This window comes from Artemia franciscana, chromosome 3 (assembly GCF_032884065.1).
Source record: "Artemia franciscana chromosome 3, ASM3288406v1, whole genome shotgun sequence".
Lineage (NCBI taxonomy): Eukaryota > Metazoa > Arthropoda > Branchiopoda > Anostraca > Artemiidae > Artemia > Artemia franciscana.
The window spans coordinates 32,614,218-32,630,888 of NC_088865.1; the positions used below are offsets into that span (position 1 = coordinate 32,614,218).

A 16,671-nucleotide genomic window follows, 5' to 3' on the forward strand; every position below is an offset into this window, starting at 1 on the left:
TTAGTTCCCTTGTCCTTTGGGCACAGACAACGCGGACCCCAGTTATTGCTCACCTGTTTCAAAGGCCGCCTTTTCAAATGCGCAATTTAAATACGTATTTAAAACGTTTTCCGTGAATTTGATGAGCAGGTCATTCAAAGAATCTATGTCAAAAGATAAGGATAAAATTGTAACTGAAATGTATGAAAAAATTATGAAAAAATTCCTACCTATAAAGAACGGTATCGATAATTCAAAAGGGCAAGGTAATCATTTTTGATATTATTCTAAAGTCGGATGTTGAATATTTCGATAGCCTTGCAGACTCAAAGGACTGCAGGTACATTGAAATTTCAATCTTCGACTTCTACAGCTCATACACGAGCCCACTACAATTAACGGCTCAACAATAGATCTGAGTTTTACGAACATACTTTCTGATCAACAACATTCCGGAGTCCTAGAACAATATTGCAGCGACCATTATCCCATTTTCATCACTTTTTCAAAATGTGCTAAAAAAGATAAAATATCAAAAAGAAAAATTCGACAAGAATACAACCATGAAACAATAAAAACAAGAAGAATACAATAGAATTTATGAAGAAGAAAAAAAAAACGCCGAATGTAACTAATTTATCTTCTTTACAGGTAGAATACCGAACAAGAAGAGACTACAGAAACACTGTATTTTCAAGTTTATCTTTATAATAATTGCCAATAATCAAAGTACAGCAAATTCGATAACTCTAGTCCCGAGTCTAATTTTAGGTTCTGACCTTCTCACAAGTGCCAAATGAGCTCTTGGCTCTTGGCTCTTCCGACCTCGTCACAAGTGCCATATGAGCTCTTAGCTCTTGTTTCTGTGCCTTTCGCTTTAACTGCTGCGATTCTCACTTTCGATTGTTCTCTAATTACATATTTATTTGTTCTTTATTTTCGTTAAGAATCTCTTTCGACATTTTTCCCATGCCCTTTGCTTCAGCTGTTTGGATATGTATTGTCACATTTGATGGTCCGGGCTATTGGACAAAATTTCTTCTATTGGTTCAAACGATGTATCATTTTTAACCATTGCCAGTCTAATCGTGCCAATTTTTTGTGCTTTGTTACAAATTGACCTTAAATTAGAAGTGGCAGCTTTGTAAAATAAAAAAAAATTCAAAGTGTTTCTGTTCCTGTTGGCCCAAGCTCTACGTCTTTTGGCGCTGGATGTAGTTTTACCAGCTTCTTCTTCAGACTTGCCTGCATAGTTACATCCCTTATCGACGTCCTTAGAATACAGACGTCCTTAGAATAACAAACGTCCTTAGCTGTTGCTATTCCTTTACTAACAGTTTTAATATGAAGTTCAGCAGCATTTGATACAGTGTCAGGTTCATCGTTAATATCCTTATAAACTGCAACGCCTACATTTATAGCTATTTGATCACTAGGAGCTCTTATAAAATGTTGACCGTCTTTATTTACAGCTATTACAGCTATCTAATATGATTAGAACATTAATTTTTGTCTCGGCTTGTCTTTTGTCATTATGACAAACATAGCACCGAACCTTTTTTTTAAACAGAGGCTGAGGCAGTAGTAGGTTCTTTGTTAACGTCCTTATAAACTCAAATATCTTTATCTATAGCTCTTCAATCGTTCGAAGCTTTTGTAAAATTTTGAACGTCTTTATTTACTGATATTTCTTCAATTGGATCTTTAACTTTTGTTTCGGCTTGTCTTTTGTCAAAACCCCAAACTAGATAACCATCACTATCATTTTTAAATGCAGTATTTCTTTCTTGTTCATTTTGGACTTCCAATACTTCAGACAATTTTTAATTTCCTTTTGCTTTAGCTGCTCTGAATGGTCTAGTCTCCTTTGGTGGCCCGGGTTGCTCATTTTCACCCATTGTGAATTTGTGACGCTGGGTCATTCTCTTGGTCTTGTCACGTTTGACTATTCTAGTGGTTTCAAAAAATTTGTTCTTGTTCAAACTATTCACTATTAGTAACAATTGAAAATTTTCGTTTTTTCGGGCCTTCCTCTAGATTATTTTCTTATAGTTATAAAACTGCTTCGAAAGCTTTTCAAGAAAAACTAAAATTTTCTTCGGACAAAGTTAATTTTATGCTGTAATTTAACGATTTTTGTAATTTTGTAATTTTTCTATGTTGGCACAAGATATTTTTATTATTATTATTATTATTATTATTATTATTATTATTATCATTATTATTCTAGACCAGGGTACTTCGTGTCGAAGGAGTTGTCATAGAAAATTTGAAAAGAGCTCATTCAATTGAAAATTGAAGGGACTAGTGGTCTAATTAATAGTCTAAAGGTATTGGACCCCCCCCCAACATCCATAATTTCTCCAAACACATCCAGTCAAAACTTTAAGATAGTGATTTTCTTCAAAGTAGTTTAAAAGTCCTGAAATTATGTCTTTGAAGATGTCACTACCTCACAGCCTTCGGGGCAAGGGTGGTAAATTATGTCCTGTGGAAATGTAAGGTTCTTATGAAAAGGGTGGTCATATAAGCTTCGGAGGGGGGTCATTGGCTTTGGAGTCAGAAGTTCCAGTCCTTTTTAAGAATTGAAGTGATCAAAGGGTGAATACTCCCCCCTCCCCCCGTGCACCACCTCGTATTTCCCGAAATGCATCTGACAGAAATTTTGAGATAGCAATTTTATTCAAAACAGTCCAAATATCATACAACAGGGCTCTTGAGGTTGAAACAAAACCCCAGAGCCTGGTTATTCCCTGGGGCATTTAAGGTTTTTATGGAAGGGATGGTTTTGCTAAACCTTAGAGGAGACTCATTTGGTTAAAAAGTGGAAGTCCTGGTTCCAATCTCCCTCCCCTCCTCCCCCGACTACCCCTCTTTTCAGCAAAAGAATCTGATTAAAATTGTGAGATGTCAATTTTGTTCAAAATAGTCCAAAGAACATATAACAATGCCTCCAGGGTTGACACAATTCCCCAGTGCCCTGGGGATACGGTTGTAAGTCATCCCTGGAGGCATATAAGGTTTTTATGGAATGGGTGGTCGTATAAACTTCAGATGTGGCTCATTTGATTTAAAATTTGAATATATGGTGCCCTTTTTAAGAGCCAAAAGTGATTCAGGAACAACGAGCCTCCCCCCTTTAAGGCTATCATTTCTTTTGTTCATCGTAGTTGAAGGGTCCGGAAAGTATGTCTTTGAGGAAAACACTCCGATCCCAACAACTCTCAGGACAAGGATTGTAAGTTTTGCCCTGGGGGCAAATAAGGTCTTTATAGAAAGGAAGGTCGATTATACTTGAGAGGAGACTCATTGGATCGGTAATCAAAATTTCTTGTGCCCTGTTTAAGAGTAAAATGAAGGGCAGCTCACCCGGCACATGAAATCCAACATGAATTTTGAGACATTCATTCTATTAAAAAATAGTCCATAGATCATATAAAAAGGCTTTTGGGGCTGATACAAACTACCAGAGCCTGGTGGCAAGGGTTATAAGTTATTCCCCGGGGCATTTAAGCTTCTTATGAAAGGGATGTTTTTTTTTAACTTTAAAGGAGGCTCATTGAGTTGAAAGTTGGAATTTTCGGTTCCGTTTTAAGAGAGAAAAGTGATTGAGGGTAAATAGCCCCCTCCCCGGCAACGCATCTGATTGAAAGTATGAGATAACGATTTTGTTCAAAATAGTCCAAGGACACATTACAATATCTCTAGGGTTGACACAACGCCCAATCCCCAGTGCCCTGGGTATAGGGTTTTATATGGTTTTTATGGAATGAACGGCTGTATAAACTACATATGGGGCTCATTTGATTTGGAATTGGAAGTTACAGTATTCTTTTAAGAGTTAAAAGTGATTTGAGAGAAACCAGCCAACTCCCCACAAACCCATCATTTCCCCAAGGCAAGGGTTGTAAGTTATACCGTGGGGGCATACAAGGTTTTTATAAAAAGGTTGGTCGTATATGCTTAGGAGCGGACTCATTGAATTGGCTATTAGAAGTTTTAGTGCCATTTTTAAGAGTCAAAGTGATAAGAGCGAAGCTACCCCTCCCCCACATGTCGTGTTTTCCCGAGATGCACCCAATAAAAATTTTGAGACAGTCCTAAAACAAAACTTTGGGGTTGATGCAAACCACCAGAGCCAGGGGGCGATGGTTGTAAGTTATGCCCCTCGGGCATTTAAGGTTTTTACGGAAGGGATGGTTGTTTAAACTTTAGAGGTGGCTCATTCGGTTGAAATCGGAATTTCTAGTTCCCTGTTAAGAGTAAAAAATCATTTAGGCCAACTAACTCCTCTCCCAACTACTCCACTTTTCATCAGACGCATCTGATCGAAATTGTGCAATATCAATATTGTTTGAATTTTAAAAAGATCATGTAACAAGGCTTTTGAGGTTAATACAAACCATCAGAGCCCTGGGGCAAAGGCTTTAAGTTGTGCCCTGGGGGCATGTAAAGTTTTTACGGAATGGACGATCGTAAAAGATTCAGATGGATCTCATTTCATTTGAAATTGGAAGTTATAATGCCCTTTTGAAGAGTCACAGCGATTTGAGAGCACTCCCCCACGCCCATTATTTTCCAAAAAAAGCAGAGTTTTGAGAAATCAGTTTTTTCTATATTGTTGAAAGTTTCAGTAATTATGCGTTTGAGAAAGTCACCACCTCCCCCCGAGGCCTCAGGGCAAAGGCTGTAAGACAGGCAATTTGTTGGTCGGTTACATATAGTATATGTTATTTAGAAAAGGTATGCATGTTTGACTGCTACTATCCCAAAATACGAAGGACATTAAGATGAGCTTGAACTAAATCAAACATGTTACGTGCATACGGGTTGTCGAAACGGTGTAACTCAAGAATGACTGAGTATATTTGCACGCTACTACTACTGCAACTAATGACACTTCTACTGCTACCGCAACTACTATTACTACTACCACTACTATCACTAAAGCTACTACTTCTGTAGCGAGTACTACTAAGGCTGAGGATATTGAAAAAACATCTGAGGAAACGTTGAGGGGAAAGTTGAACTAAATCAAAATATACTATTTTTATACAGATTGCTGATATGGGCGCATCAACAATGTATTTGAAACGGTTTATTGTATCAAGACGGAACTTCAGGGGCATCCTGAGTGGGTTGTTCAGTAGACCAAAAGGCAAAATATACCTGCTATTACTGCTATTAGTAGTGCTGCTAGTACTGTTGCTACTAATAATGATACACTATTACTGCTACTACTGTTCCTACTACTACAACTACTATCATGATGCTAGTACAATTAAGGCTACACGTATAAAGGGGAAATTTGACATAATATTGAAAGGGAATTTGGACTAAATCAAAACACACCATGCGCATGCAAATTGTCAAATGGGCGTATCTCAAGAATCGATGAGGGTATTAAATTGCAACTTTCAAATAATACTCAAAGGGGAGGATTAATTGACAAAAAGATAATATACCCATTTCTGTCCTAACACATTGCCACTTCTACTTATAATAATACTACTACCACTACTAAACTACTTCAGCTACTGCTTCAAAAACAACTTGTAAGAGTATTAAGGTGAAAAGGGCGTCAAAAGGGTGTCAAAAGTGCACATCAACAATATTTTTGGAACAGCTAACCGCGTCAGGGTGAAACTTCCAGGTCATCATGAAAGCGACGTTCAACTAACCAAAAGGCAATATATTCAATTATACATCCTACTACCGCTATTAATACTGCTGCTGCTGCTGCTACTACTACTGCTAATACAACATTAAAACTGCAACTAGTTCTAATACCACCGAAACTAATGTGACAATAGTACTATTAAGGCTAAGTCTATGAAGGTAAAATTTGAGAGAATTATTAATGGTAATTTTGGACTAAAATAAGACACTATGTGCATTTAGATTGTTAAATATCGTGTCTCAAGAATTGATTTGCGTATTAAGTTGTAACTCTTAGAGAGTGCTTAAAGGGGAAGATCAAATGACTGAAAGGCAATATGTGCACGCTACTACTAATACTACTGATACTACAACATTTACTAGTTCTACTACAACTACTACTACTGTTGCTCCAACTACTACTTGCATCACAAACAAATACAAAGTAGAAACAATAAGGAAAATCTTTTCAAGACAGTGGAAATCAGTTCTGTGAATATTTTGGCCTTATGTCCAAGGGTCGTCTTCAGCACAATACGAGAACAAGAGAGCAAATATGTATATATAAATAAACTTACATTAAATTGTGAGAATTAAAGCTAAATAATGTTTTTTTAAACCTTTTTAAAAACAGCCCCAGCATCCTTACTTCAATGGAGTTCAATCAGGACTGACAAAAAGAATGAAGTGAGAATATAAGCTCATTCAACCTAAAGAGAACAAAGTGATTAAATGCAATTTCTCAGAGCTAACCTTGCTTTTTTAGCAGCCTGTCTCAAAGGCCTTTTCGTAGCTGGTTCAATACTATTATAAATCGGTTTAGTAAAATATTTTCTAAGATCATTTCTAATTAAATTTGAGTATAAAGAATTTAGTGAGTATTCCCCTAAGTCCTGTTCAAAGAAATATTATTATTTATTTTGAGATTAATTTCGATTGATTCTCGAACCACCTGTTTTATCCCCAAATCATTACTGATGAGTGAAGATTTTTCAAAAAGTATCGTGTGAGACGGATTATTAAATATATGCCAACCTAAAGCAGAATCAAAGGAGTTGTTGGAACTATTTGAAATTAATGCCTTGACGATATTTCACAATGTGAGGCTACTGATAAGCCATCAAATATTGTCTTTCTTCCGTATATCCCAAAAATCACAACAAAATTAAGAAATATTTGCAGAAAAATAATCTGTACGTAGTTTTAACTAATAATTTTAAAATCATTTATTTCTTAAATTCCGGTAAAGATAAGACCCCAGCTACTCGCCAAAGAGGGGTATATCAAATACCCTGTGACTGTGGAAATTACTATGTCGGCAGGACCCATCAGAATCTAGAAAAACGGTTACAACAGCATAAAAAAGACATAGACAAGGCATTAATTTCAAATAATTCCAACAACTCCTTTGATTCTGCTTTAGGTTGGCATATATTTAATAATCCGTCTCACACGATACTTTTTGAAAAATCTTCACTCATCAGTAATGATTTGGGGATAAAACAGGTGGTTCGAGAATCAATCGAAATTAATCTCAAAATAAATAATAATATTTCTTTGAACAGGACTTAGGGGAATACTCACTAAATTCTTTATACTCAAATTTAATTAGAAATGATCTTAGAAAATATTTTACTAAACCGATTTATAATAGTATTGAACCAGCTACGAAAAGGCCTTTGAGACAGGCTGCTAAAAAAGCAAGGTTGGCTCTGAGAAATTGCATTTAATCACTTTGTTCTCTTTAGGTTGAATGAGCTTATATTCTCACTTCATCTTTTTGTCAGTCCTGGTTGAACTCCGTTGAAGTAAGGTTGCTAGGGCTGTTTTTAAAAAAGTTTAAAAAGGATTATTTAATTTTTCTCACAATTTAATGTAAGCTTATTTATATATACATATTTTCTCTCTTGTTCTCGTATTGTGCTGAAGACGGCCCTTGGACATAGGGCCGAAGTATTCACAGAACTGATTTCCACTGTCTTGAAAAGATTTTCCCTATTGTTTCTACTTTGTATTTGTTTGTTATGGAAAGGCAGTGTGGTCTTCGTCACTATTTTCGACTACTTGCATCGTAACTACTTGTAAGGTTAAGGGCGTTAAGACGAAAATTTCAAGAAGTATAGGTTATCAAAAGAGTATATCGACTAATTGGCTAATTGTATTAAGCTGACTAGCAATACTGCTACTGTAACTACTATTGCAACTATACCTAAGGGTATGAAGGTGAGACTTTTAGAAAACACTTCTAAAATTTCTCTTGTACGGATGACAACCTGCCGTCCGTATGCAAGTGGTCATAAGGGCATATCAGTAATATCTTATGAACAGTTTCATATGTGAAACTAAAACTCAAAACGAGCACAAATTAACATGAGTAGGGCCAAAAACCCCTACAGCTTTCCAAGGACAGAATATAATTTGCACTTTACTGAAAAAATTAAATTTTAAATGTTATCACTTTTATAAATTTAATAAATCAAATATCATCTACATTTTAAGGAATAAAATATCAGCATATATACATTAAACTGACAGTTCAAATTCAATTGTAATTTTTTCAGTAAAGTGTAAATCATGTTCTGGCCTTGGGAAGGTCTATGGATTTTGAGCCCTACCCATGTTAATTTCTGCTCGTTTTGAGTTGGACTCGGTTATTTACTGTTTATTCTAGGTTTCCTTTATTTATCGATGCTGATTTGTGGTATTTTACGCTTGGTAGACTATTTGGTTCTACTTTTGCTCAATTTTGGTTTAATGGAGCTCTTTACTTTTCTCTGAAAAACTTGTTTAATGGAAAAAGTTTTTTTTAATTATTAACGTGTATAAGGACGTTTATATTAGTACACTAGCTGTTGGGGTGGCGCTTCGCGCCAAGCCCCCCAAGCCCCCCCGCGCGCGTAAGTCGTTACGCGCCATATTAGTTACGCGCCATTGTAGTTGTGTCCCTGTGTCCCACCTGTGAATATAGATAGATTTATATATGTGTTTCAAACTACGTAAAAATTGCGAATATACAACATTTTTGGCTTTCCCACTACTGGAAGCTTTCCGTTTCCAATTGCCAGCAATTGATCTGAAAATGTTTGACCAGAATCATCGTTTTGCAATCGGACACGCATATTTGTAGTTAATTTTAATATTTTTACGTGTGCCCATAAATTAGAATTTTTCAAGCAAGCATTCATTTCGTCTGCAGGAGTTAAACTACGTAAAAATTGCGAATATACAACATTCTTGGCTTTCCCATTGTCTGTGCATATACAAAGGCGTATGCACTAATAATGACGTCATATGCAAACGCTCTTTTTACAAACAAACAAACATGCATACACACAACTCGTTTTTATATAGATAGATAGATAGATGGATACAATACAAATTAACTGCGTAAAACTTGCGAATATACAACATTCTTCGCTGTCCAATTGTCGCTGCATATAAATAGATTGTCAGGTTTACCGACCCTCGAACATGCAACGTACAATTGTCCATGGGAAAAACAATCAGTATTAAGATCTATACCACATTTTTCTAATGATTGACCTTGAGCTTTGTTAATGGTGATTGCAAATGTTAATCGAATTGGGAATTGCAATCTTTTAAATTGAAAAGGCAGATCCGTTGGAATCATGGGAATGCGAGGAATAAGAACAGCCTTACCCTCAAAATGCCCTGTCAAGATTGTCGCCTTTATTAGGCTTTCCATTGTTTTTTTTACGGCAAGTCGCGTGCCATTGCAAAGCTTTGGTGGGTCGCCTAGTTTTAGTTGTAGCACGTGTGGTGGAAACCCTGAAAGATATATGGAATTTAAAAATTCAGATGGATAATTAACCGCTTCATTTGGTTCCAAAACTGTGTCGACTGACTTGCAAAGGACTGCCTGGTCTCGAATCTTGGTCAAAACAATATTGTTGATTTCGCGGACGTCTATATTTTTGGGTGCGAGAATCGCTCTTTCACTTAGCCATTTATTATTTTTATAATTTTTTAGAATATTCGGAAATACTTTTTCAATCAATTCATTTTTGGACGTCACTAAACTACAGAAATCAGCAGGTAGTTGTATACGTCCTGAAATTGAGTCTATCGTATCATAAATGTCTTTTTGTTCCGACGTTAACTTGTAAATGTTATTTTGTACATACGACAATAGATCACTCGTACTGTAACTTTGTTCACGATCCAATTCTGCACATGTCGAAACAGCAGCGATACGGTTAGGTGAAGGCATTCCCAAATCCTGAAGAGGTTTGTTTGCCATACGTACGCACAAATCTTCTATAATAACTAAAAGCCATTTATTATTTTTATAATTTTTTAGAGTATTCGGAAATACTTTTTCAATCAATTCATTTTTGGACGTCACTAAACTACAGAAATCAGCAGGTAGTTGTATACGTCCTGAAATTGAGTCTATCGTATCATAAATGTCTTTTTGTTCCGACGTTAACTTGTAAATGTTATTTTGTACATACGACAATAGATCACTCGTACTGTAACTTTGTTCATGATCCAATTCTACACATGTCGAAACAGCAGCGATACGATTAGGTGAAGGGATTCCCAAATCCTGAAGAGGTTTGTTTGCCATACGTACGCACAAATCTTCTATAATAACTAAAGTGTCGTTATAAATTTCTGATGTAAAATCAAAAGTCATTTCTGACGTCTCTAACTGTTTTCGATGGAGTATATCTTGGGACATTTTTGACTTATATTTTTCCCATAACTCTGTAGGAGCTGATGGAGAGCAAGTGTACGAATTTGACTTGGGGTTGACGTTTCGCACGCGTCATTGATGCAGTTATCCCAGTGTTGGTCATTCTCCAATAAATTCAGAGCTTGGCATGCACTACGGTAAGTGTCATGTATAGTACCGTTTACAGTTCTCAAATACTCAAAGGATGTCGGACCGGGTACATTCACCAAAAGCAGGCGTAGAAAGAAGCATTCATGTTGATTGGGGTGAACGGTGTAGAGTCTTCCTATCGTGGTATCTTTGAAGATGGTAGGTTGGCCGTAAACCCACTGGTTATCTACTTCGATGGTGGTACCGTTGCCATTGTAGGTTTTTCAGTCATTTTACAATTAGAAATTTCTCTTTCAACGGTCTTCTTACAATTAAAAATTTGTCTTTGAACGATATTCTTAAATACCTGTGTCCTGGTCGTCATTTATATTCCCTGTGTCCCGGTCGTCATTTGTGTCCCGGTATCCCAGTCTGTAATTTCTCTTTTTTCTTTTTTCAGTTTTCTTTTTCTTCTTTATTTTTCAGCTTCACTATGAAATACATATCGCCGAACCTTTGTTTTTTTAACTAAAATCTGGTAGTCATTGATGACCTTTTCCAAGTCAAAATCCCAAACCCAATCATCATCGCTATCATTTTCAGTTTTAATATGTTTTGACTCTCGCTGTCCAGGTGGATCTTCATCTAACTGCGCGGTTTTGCGTTCTATAGCCTCAAGCCTGTTTCCTTGCTGTTCTTTTGATTCCTCGGCACGCTTTCTTTTCTGACTTTCTCTATCAGCAGCAAGTTTTTTGACATAGACTCTTTGAGCATCTTCATCAGTCATTGTAAACTTAAACATTAATAGAATTCTACGCGAACATATGTCTTATATAACTTGAATGACGTCACCTTCAAAGCAAAAATGATGGCAACTAATTTCATAACGTCAGCCGAAACATGACGTCACCTGATCCACAGATCCACACACAGACAACTTATTTTTATATATATAGATTACGTCATTACAGTTAGGGCCCAGCCGGAGTCGATATGGAGTCAGTGTCATTATCGGATATCGGAAAAAAACGGATATTGGCTGATTTTTTATATGCGCAATTTATCAAGAAGATGGCGCAAAATTTTCTCATATAATTTTTGCTTGTCCAGTCTGGGGGGGGGGGCACCAGCTAATTGTGACCATGGTGAAGAAAACAGCACACCTGACACAACAATGTTTGAAATGTATGGTGAGTTAAAGAAAGTAGTACTTCTATCAAAACAGCTAAAAAGAAAAAAATACAATAAACCATACATTTCTATTTGATGATTGTTCACTTGCGTGAGTTAAATGTCCAGGATTCAATCGATTAAAACCAAGATATTTATTCAAGGGCCCAGTTACGTAGGGGGGAGGTGTCGTATGGTGTGGAGGAAGTTGTGTTTACGTTTTACATTTACGTTTTAAATTTACAAACGTGTTAAAATTTACGTTTGAAATTTCACTCATGTGTCTACATCTGTCGGTATAATGGATGATTTTGTCGACTCATTCTATAAATCCCTCCTCTAAGCTCAAAACCCTTGCTGCACCCCTGTATCCAGTGTACCTAGCATGGATTCGTTAGTAAGAGATTACATCATATGGATGTTAAGTAATGTTTTTTCACCAATATATGAATGATAAAAATACAAATTCCCGCTATAGACATTTAGGTTTTGAATTATCAATTTCAATAAATATCTTATAGTTCTTTCAATCAGATTGTAACGTAATTGTGTTTATGTAACTATGTGAAATTGAATTATCAATTTCAATAAATATCTTATAGTTCTTTCAATCAGATTGTAACGTAATTGTGTTTATGTAACTAAACCGGCTTAAAATAGTTTTACTGTCCAGACTAGAGCTTTATTTGACTTGATTATTTTTCTAAATCTTTTCAAAATAAATATTTTTCTATTATTGGGAATCCACAGTGGCTGTTATTTAGTGTGTAATAGACCAGGAAGAGACAAGTGAGTATGAATATGGGCAGATAATGCAGGCTTTAAATTTTAGGCAAGGTTTTTTCTCAGTAAGGGGATTATTATATCGTAAAACTATGTCTGTATCGTGTCGGTAAGATACCGAAATATCGATATCGGACGGCAAAAATCCATTTTATTTGGGCCCTAATTACAATACTGATGTACATAAATATGACGTTACTCATATGAATTTTTTTTCCAAAATTAAGATTTTAAAGGCATTTTCTTAAGCCCAAGACCTTTTTAGATCTTTTTTACATGTATATGAAAAATGGATCTATGAAAACTATATGACATATTTCATATATTCTTATATATGAACATATATTTTTGGATATATATCCAATTGGATGGATGAGTAGGGTTAAGGCCTCATTTAAGTACTGATCTATATTAATTACTAAAGTAGGAAAAAAGTCTTCCTTTCTCCTTCTGTCTTTCTTTTTTATTTGTATTATTTTTTTTCCTTATGGTATATACATATATATATATATATATATATATATATATATATATATATATATATATATATATATATATATATATATATATATATATATATATATATATATATATATATATAAACAAAGAAATGAATATAAAGACGACAAACGGGTCTATGGCCAGTAATGAACTTGAAGAGAAACAACAAAAATCTAACGAATATTTTGCCCGTGTTTGACAAGGCGTCTTCAGCATAAAAAAAAACAACTATAAATTAAAACTAAAAAATGTTACTGAAAAAAAAATATATAAAACTAAAATTGATTAAAACAAAATATATAATACACAATAGCTTACATTTACAATTGCCGCTACCTTCATCAAAACCACGAAAGTATCAGGATTAAAAAATTTTAAATAACAATTGAACTAGACATATACTATTGGAACATAATTTTGTGCAAAGCCATTAATGGTGCTATTCTTTTAGGTTTGTTGCTTAAACCTTTAGGTATGTTACTTATCCGACAGTTTGCAAAACTTTATTTTTTAATATGGGTTCATTTTTTAAGATAATATCATAAATATGATCAGTATTTATGTTACCAGTAGCTCTAATAATTGATTAACCTGCAAAAATCTGTTGTTGTTTTTTTTATTTCTAATGCTTCAAGAGCTCATTGAGTGAAAGCTTTTTCATTGGTAATGGCTGTTGCTTCCTCGAACTGAAAAAAATGGTTCGGATTGCAAAAGATTTGTTCTGCGAAAGCCGAAGTGAAACTTTCTGGAAGTTTTGTAAATTTTAGAGCATTATCTATTGAATTCCAGTGCTCAACAAATCGCTCCACAAATTGTTGATGCGTTCGCCAGACATAAAACTTACCGCAAGAGCAAGGAATGCTGAGCACTCCGCTTGGTCAACTGTTACAGGTTAAATCCTTTCCAGGATTTAGAAAGCTACTCAATTGTCTGATTGATTTAAAGCAAGACTTTATTGAAACATACTTCAACCATGCATGCTTCAAACAAACTTTATTGAAACATAATGTGTCAACCTGTTTTAAATCAATCAGACCATTGAGTAGCTTTCTAATTCTGGAAAGGACGTAACATGAAGCGGTTTGGCAAGTGGAGTATATATGTATATATACATACATATACATATATATATATATATATATATATATATATATATATATATATATATATATATATATATATATAAATAAGTTGTCTGTGTGTGTGTGTGGGTCTGTCGGGTGACGTCATGTTTGTGTGTTGACTGACGTCATGTTTTCGACTGACGAAATTACAGACCGGGACATCGGGACACAAATGACGACCGAGACACCGGCACATAGGGAATATAAATGACGACCGGGACACTCAAAGAGAAAGCGACCGGGACACAAGGAATGTTCGATTAGCAATCACCATCAACAAAGCACCGGGACACAAATGACGACCGGGACACAGGGAGTATAAATGACGATCAGGACATAAGTAAAAAAAAACTTAAAAAACTAAAAAAGGTAAAAACTACAAAAAAACTAAAAAGAAAAAAACTAAAAACTAATAAAAAAAACTAAAAAAGCTAAAAAACTAAAAAAACTGAAAAAGAAAAGAAATAAAAAAAGGAAAAAAAATGAAAAATAAAGGAGAAAAACAAAACTAAAAAAATAAAATAAAAAAAACTAAAAAGAAAAAAGAAAAAAAAACTAAAAAAAAACTAAAAAAAACTAAAAACCAAAAAAACAACTAAAAAGAAAAACAGGTGGGACATAGGGACACAACTACAATGGCGCGTAACTAATATGGCGCATAGCGACTTACGCGCGCGGGGGGGGGGCTTGGGGGCACGAAGCGCCCCCACCAACTAGGTGTTGGGGTGGCGCGAAGCGCCACCCCAATAGCTAGTATATCTATATATATAAAAATAAGTTGTCTGTGTGTCGAGTGACGTCATGTTTGTGTGTCGACTGACGTCATGTTTTCGACTGATGAAATAACAGACCGCGACATCGGCACACAAATGACGACCGGAACACCGGGACATAGGGAATATAAATGACGACCGCCGGGACACTCAAAGAGAAAGCGACCGGGACACAAGGAATGTTCGATTAGCAATCACCATCAACAAAGCACCGGGACACAAATGACGACCGGGACACAGGGAATATAAATGACGACCAGGACATAAGTAAAAAAAAAATAAAAAAACCAAAAAAAGGTAAAAACTAAAAAAAACTAAAAAGAAAAAAACTAAAAACTAATTAAAAAAAACTAAAAAAGCTAAAAAACTGAAAACACTAAAAAAGAAAAAAAAGAAAAAAGGAAAAAAACTGAAAAATAAAGGAGGAAAAAAAATAAAAAAAATAAAAATAAACTAAAAAGGTAAAAACTACAAAAAAACTAAAAAGAAAAAAGAAAAAAACTAAAAAACTAAAAAAAAGTAAAAACCAAAAAATAACTAAAAAGAAAAAAAGGGGAAAAACACAAGAATTTATTTCATCATATACCAATTCAAAAACGAATGCATATACAGACCGGGACACCGGGACACAAATGACTACCGGGACACAGGGAATATAAATGACGACCAGGACATAAGTAAAAAAAAACTAAAAAACTAAAAAAAAGGTAAAAACTACAAAAAAACTAAAAAAAAACTAAAAACTAATAAAAAAACTAAAAAAGCTAAAAAACTAAAAAAACTAAAAAAGAAAAAAAATAAAAAAGGAAAAAAATAAAAAATAAAGGAAAACAAAACTAAAAAAACGAATGTATATACAGACCGGGACACCGGGATACAAATGACGACCGGGACACAGGGAATATAAATGACGACCGGGACACAGGGACACAACTACAACGGGGAAGCCGGGGGGCACAGGGGGATATATAAATGACGACGGGGACACAGGGAATGTTCGATTAGCAATCACCATCAACAAAGCTCAAGGGCAATCATTAGAATCATGAGGTATAACTAAAAAAACTAAAAAAAAGGTGAAAAACTAAAAACTAAAAAAAAGACCAATTCAAAAATGAATGTATATACAGACCGGGACACCGGAAAACAAATGACGACCGGGACACCGGGACACAAGGAATATAAATGACGCCCAGGACACTCAAAGAGAAATCACAGACTGGGACACCGGGACACAAATGACGACCGGGAAACAGGGAATATAAATGACAACCGGGACACAGGGAACGCCGGGGGGCACAAGGGGATATATAAATGACGACGGCGACCCAGGAAATGGTCGATCAGAAATCACCATCAACAAAGCTCAAGGGCAATCATTAGAATCATGAGGTATAGATCTGAATACGGATTGTTTTCCCATGGACCATTATATGTTGCATGTTCAAGAGTCGGTAAACCTGACAATCTATTTATATGCACAGACAATGGGACAGCAAAGAATGTTGTATATTCGCAAGTTTTACGTAGTTAAAAACATATATATATATATATATATATATATATATATATATATATATATATATATATATATATATATATATATATATATATATATATATATATATATATATATATATATATATATATATATATATATATATATATATATATATATATATATTCACAGGTGGGACTTAGGGACACAACTACAATGGCGCGTAACTAATATGGCGCGTAACGACTTACGCACGCGGGGGGGCTTGGGGGGGCGCGAAGCGCCCTCACCAACTAGGTGTATGGGTGGCGCGAAGCGACACCACAACAGCTAGTATATATATATAAAAATAAGTTGTCTGTTTGTCGAGTGACGTCATATTTGTGTGTCGACTGA

General features: G+C 35.1%; 2 protein-coding genes across 5 annotated transcripts in view; one reads left to right on the top strand and one right to left on the bottom strand.

The window, feature by feature from the left end:
* Positions 1 to 16,671, bottom strand: part of LOC136025181 (probable methyltransferase-like protein 24) — an 83,194-nt gene that overhangs the window by 16,742 nt on the left and 49,781 nt on the right. The window lies entirely within an intron of this gene.
* Positions 1 to 16,671, top strand: part of LOC136025179 (uncharacterized) — a 187,732-nt gene that overhangs the window by 6,715 nt on the left and 164,346 nt on the right. The window contains exon 1 of one of the 2 annotated variants that reach the window (XM_065700955.1): positions 7,494 to 7,512. The exons of the other annotated variant lie outside the window; for it this stretch is intronic. The gene's annotated coding sequence lies outside the window, so the exon portion shown is untranslated. Of the gene's footprint in view, positions 1 to 7,493; positions 7,513 to 16,671 lie in introns of those variants that run through there. 2 annotated transcript variants of the gene reach the window in all.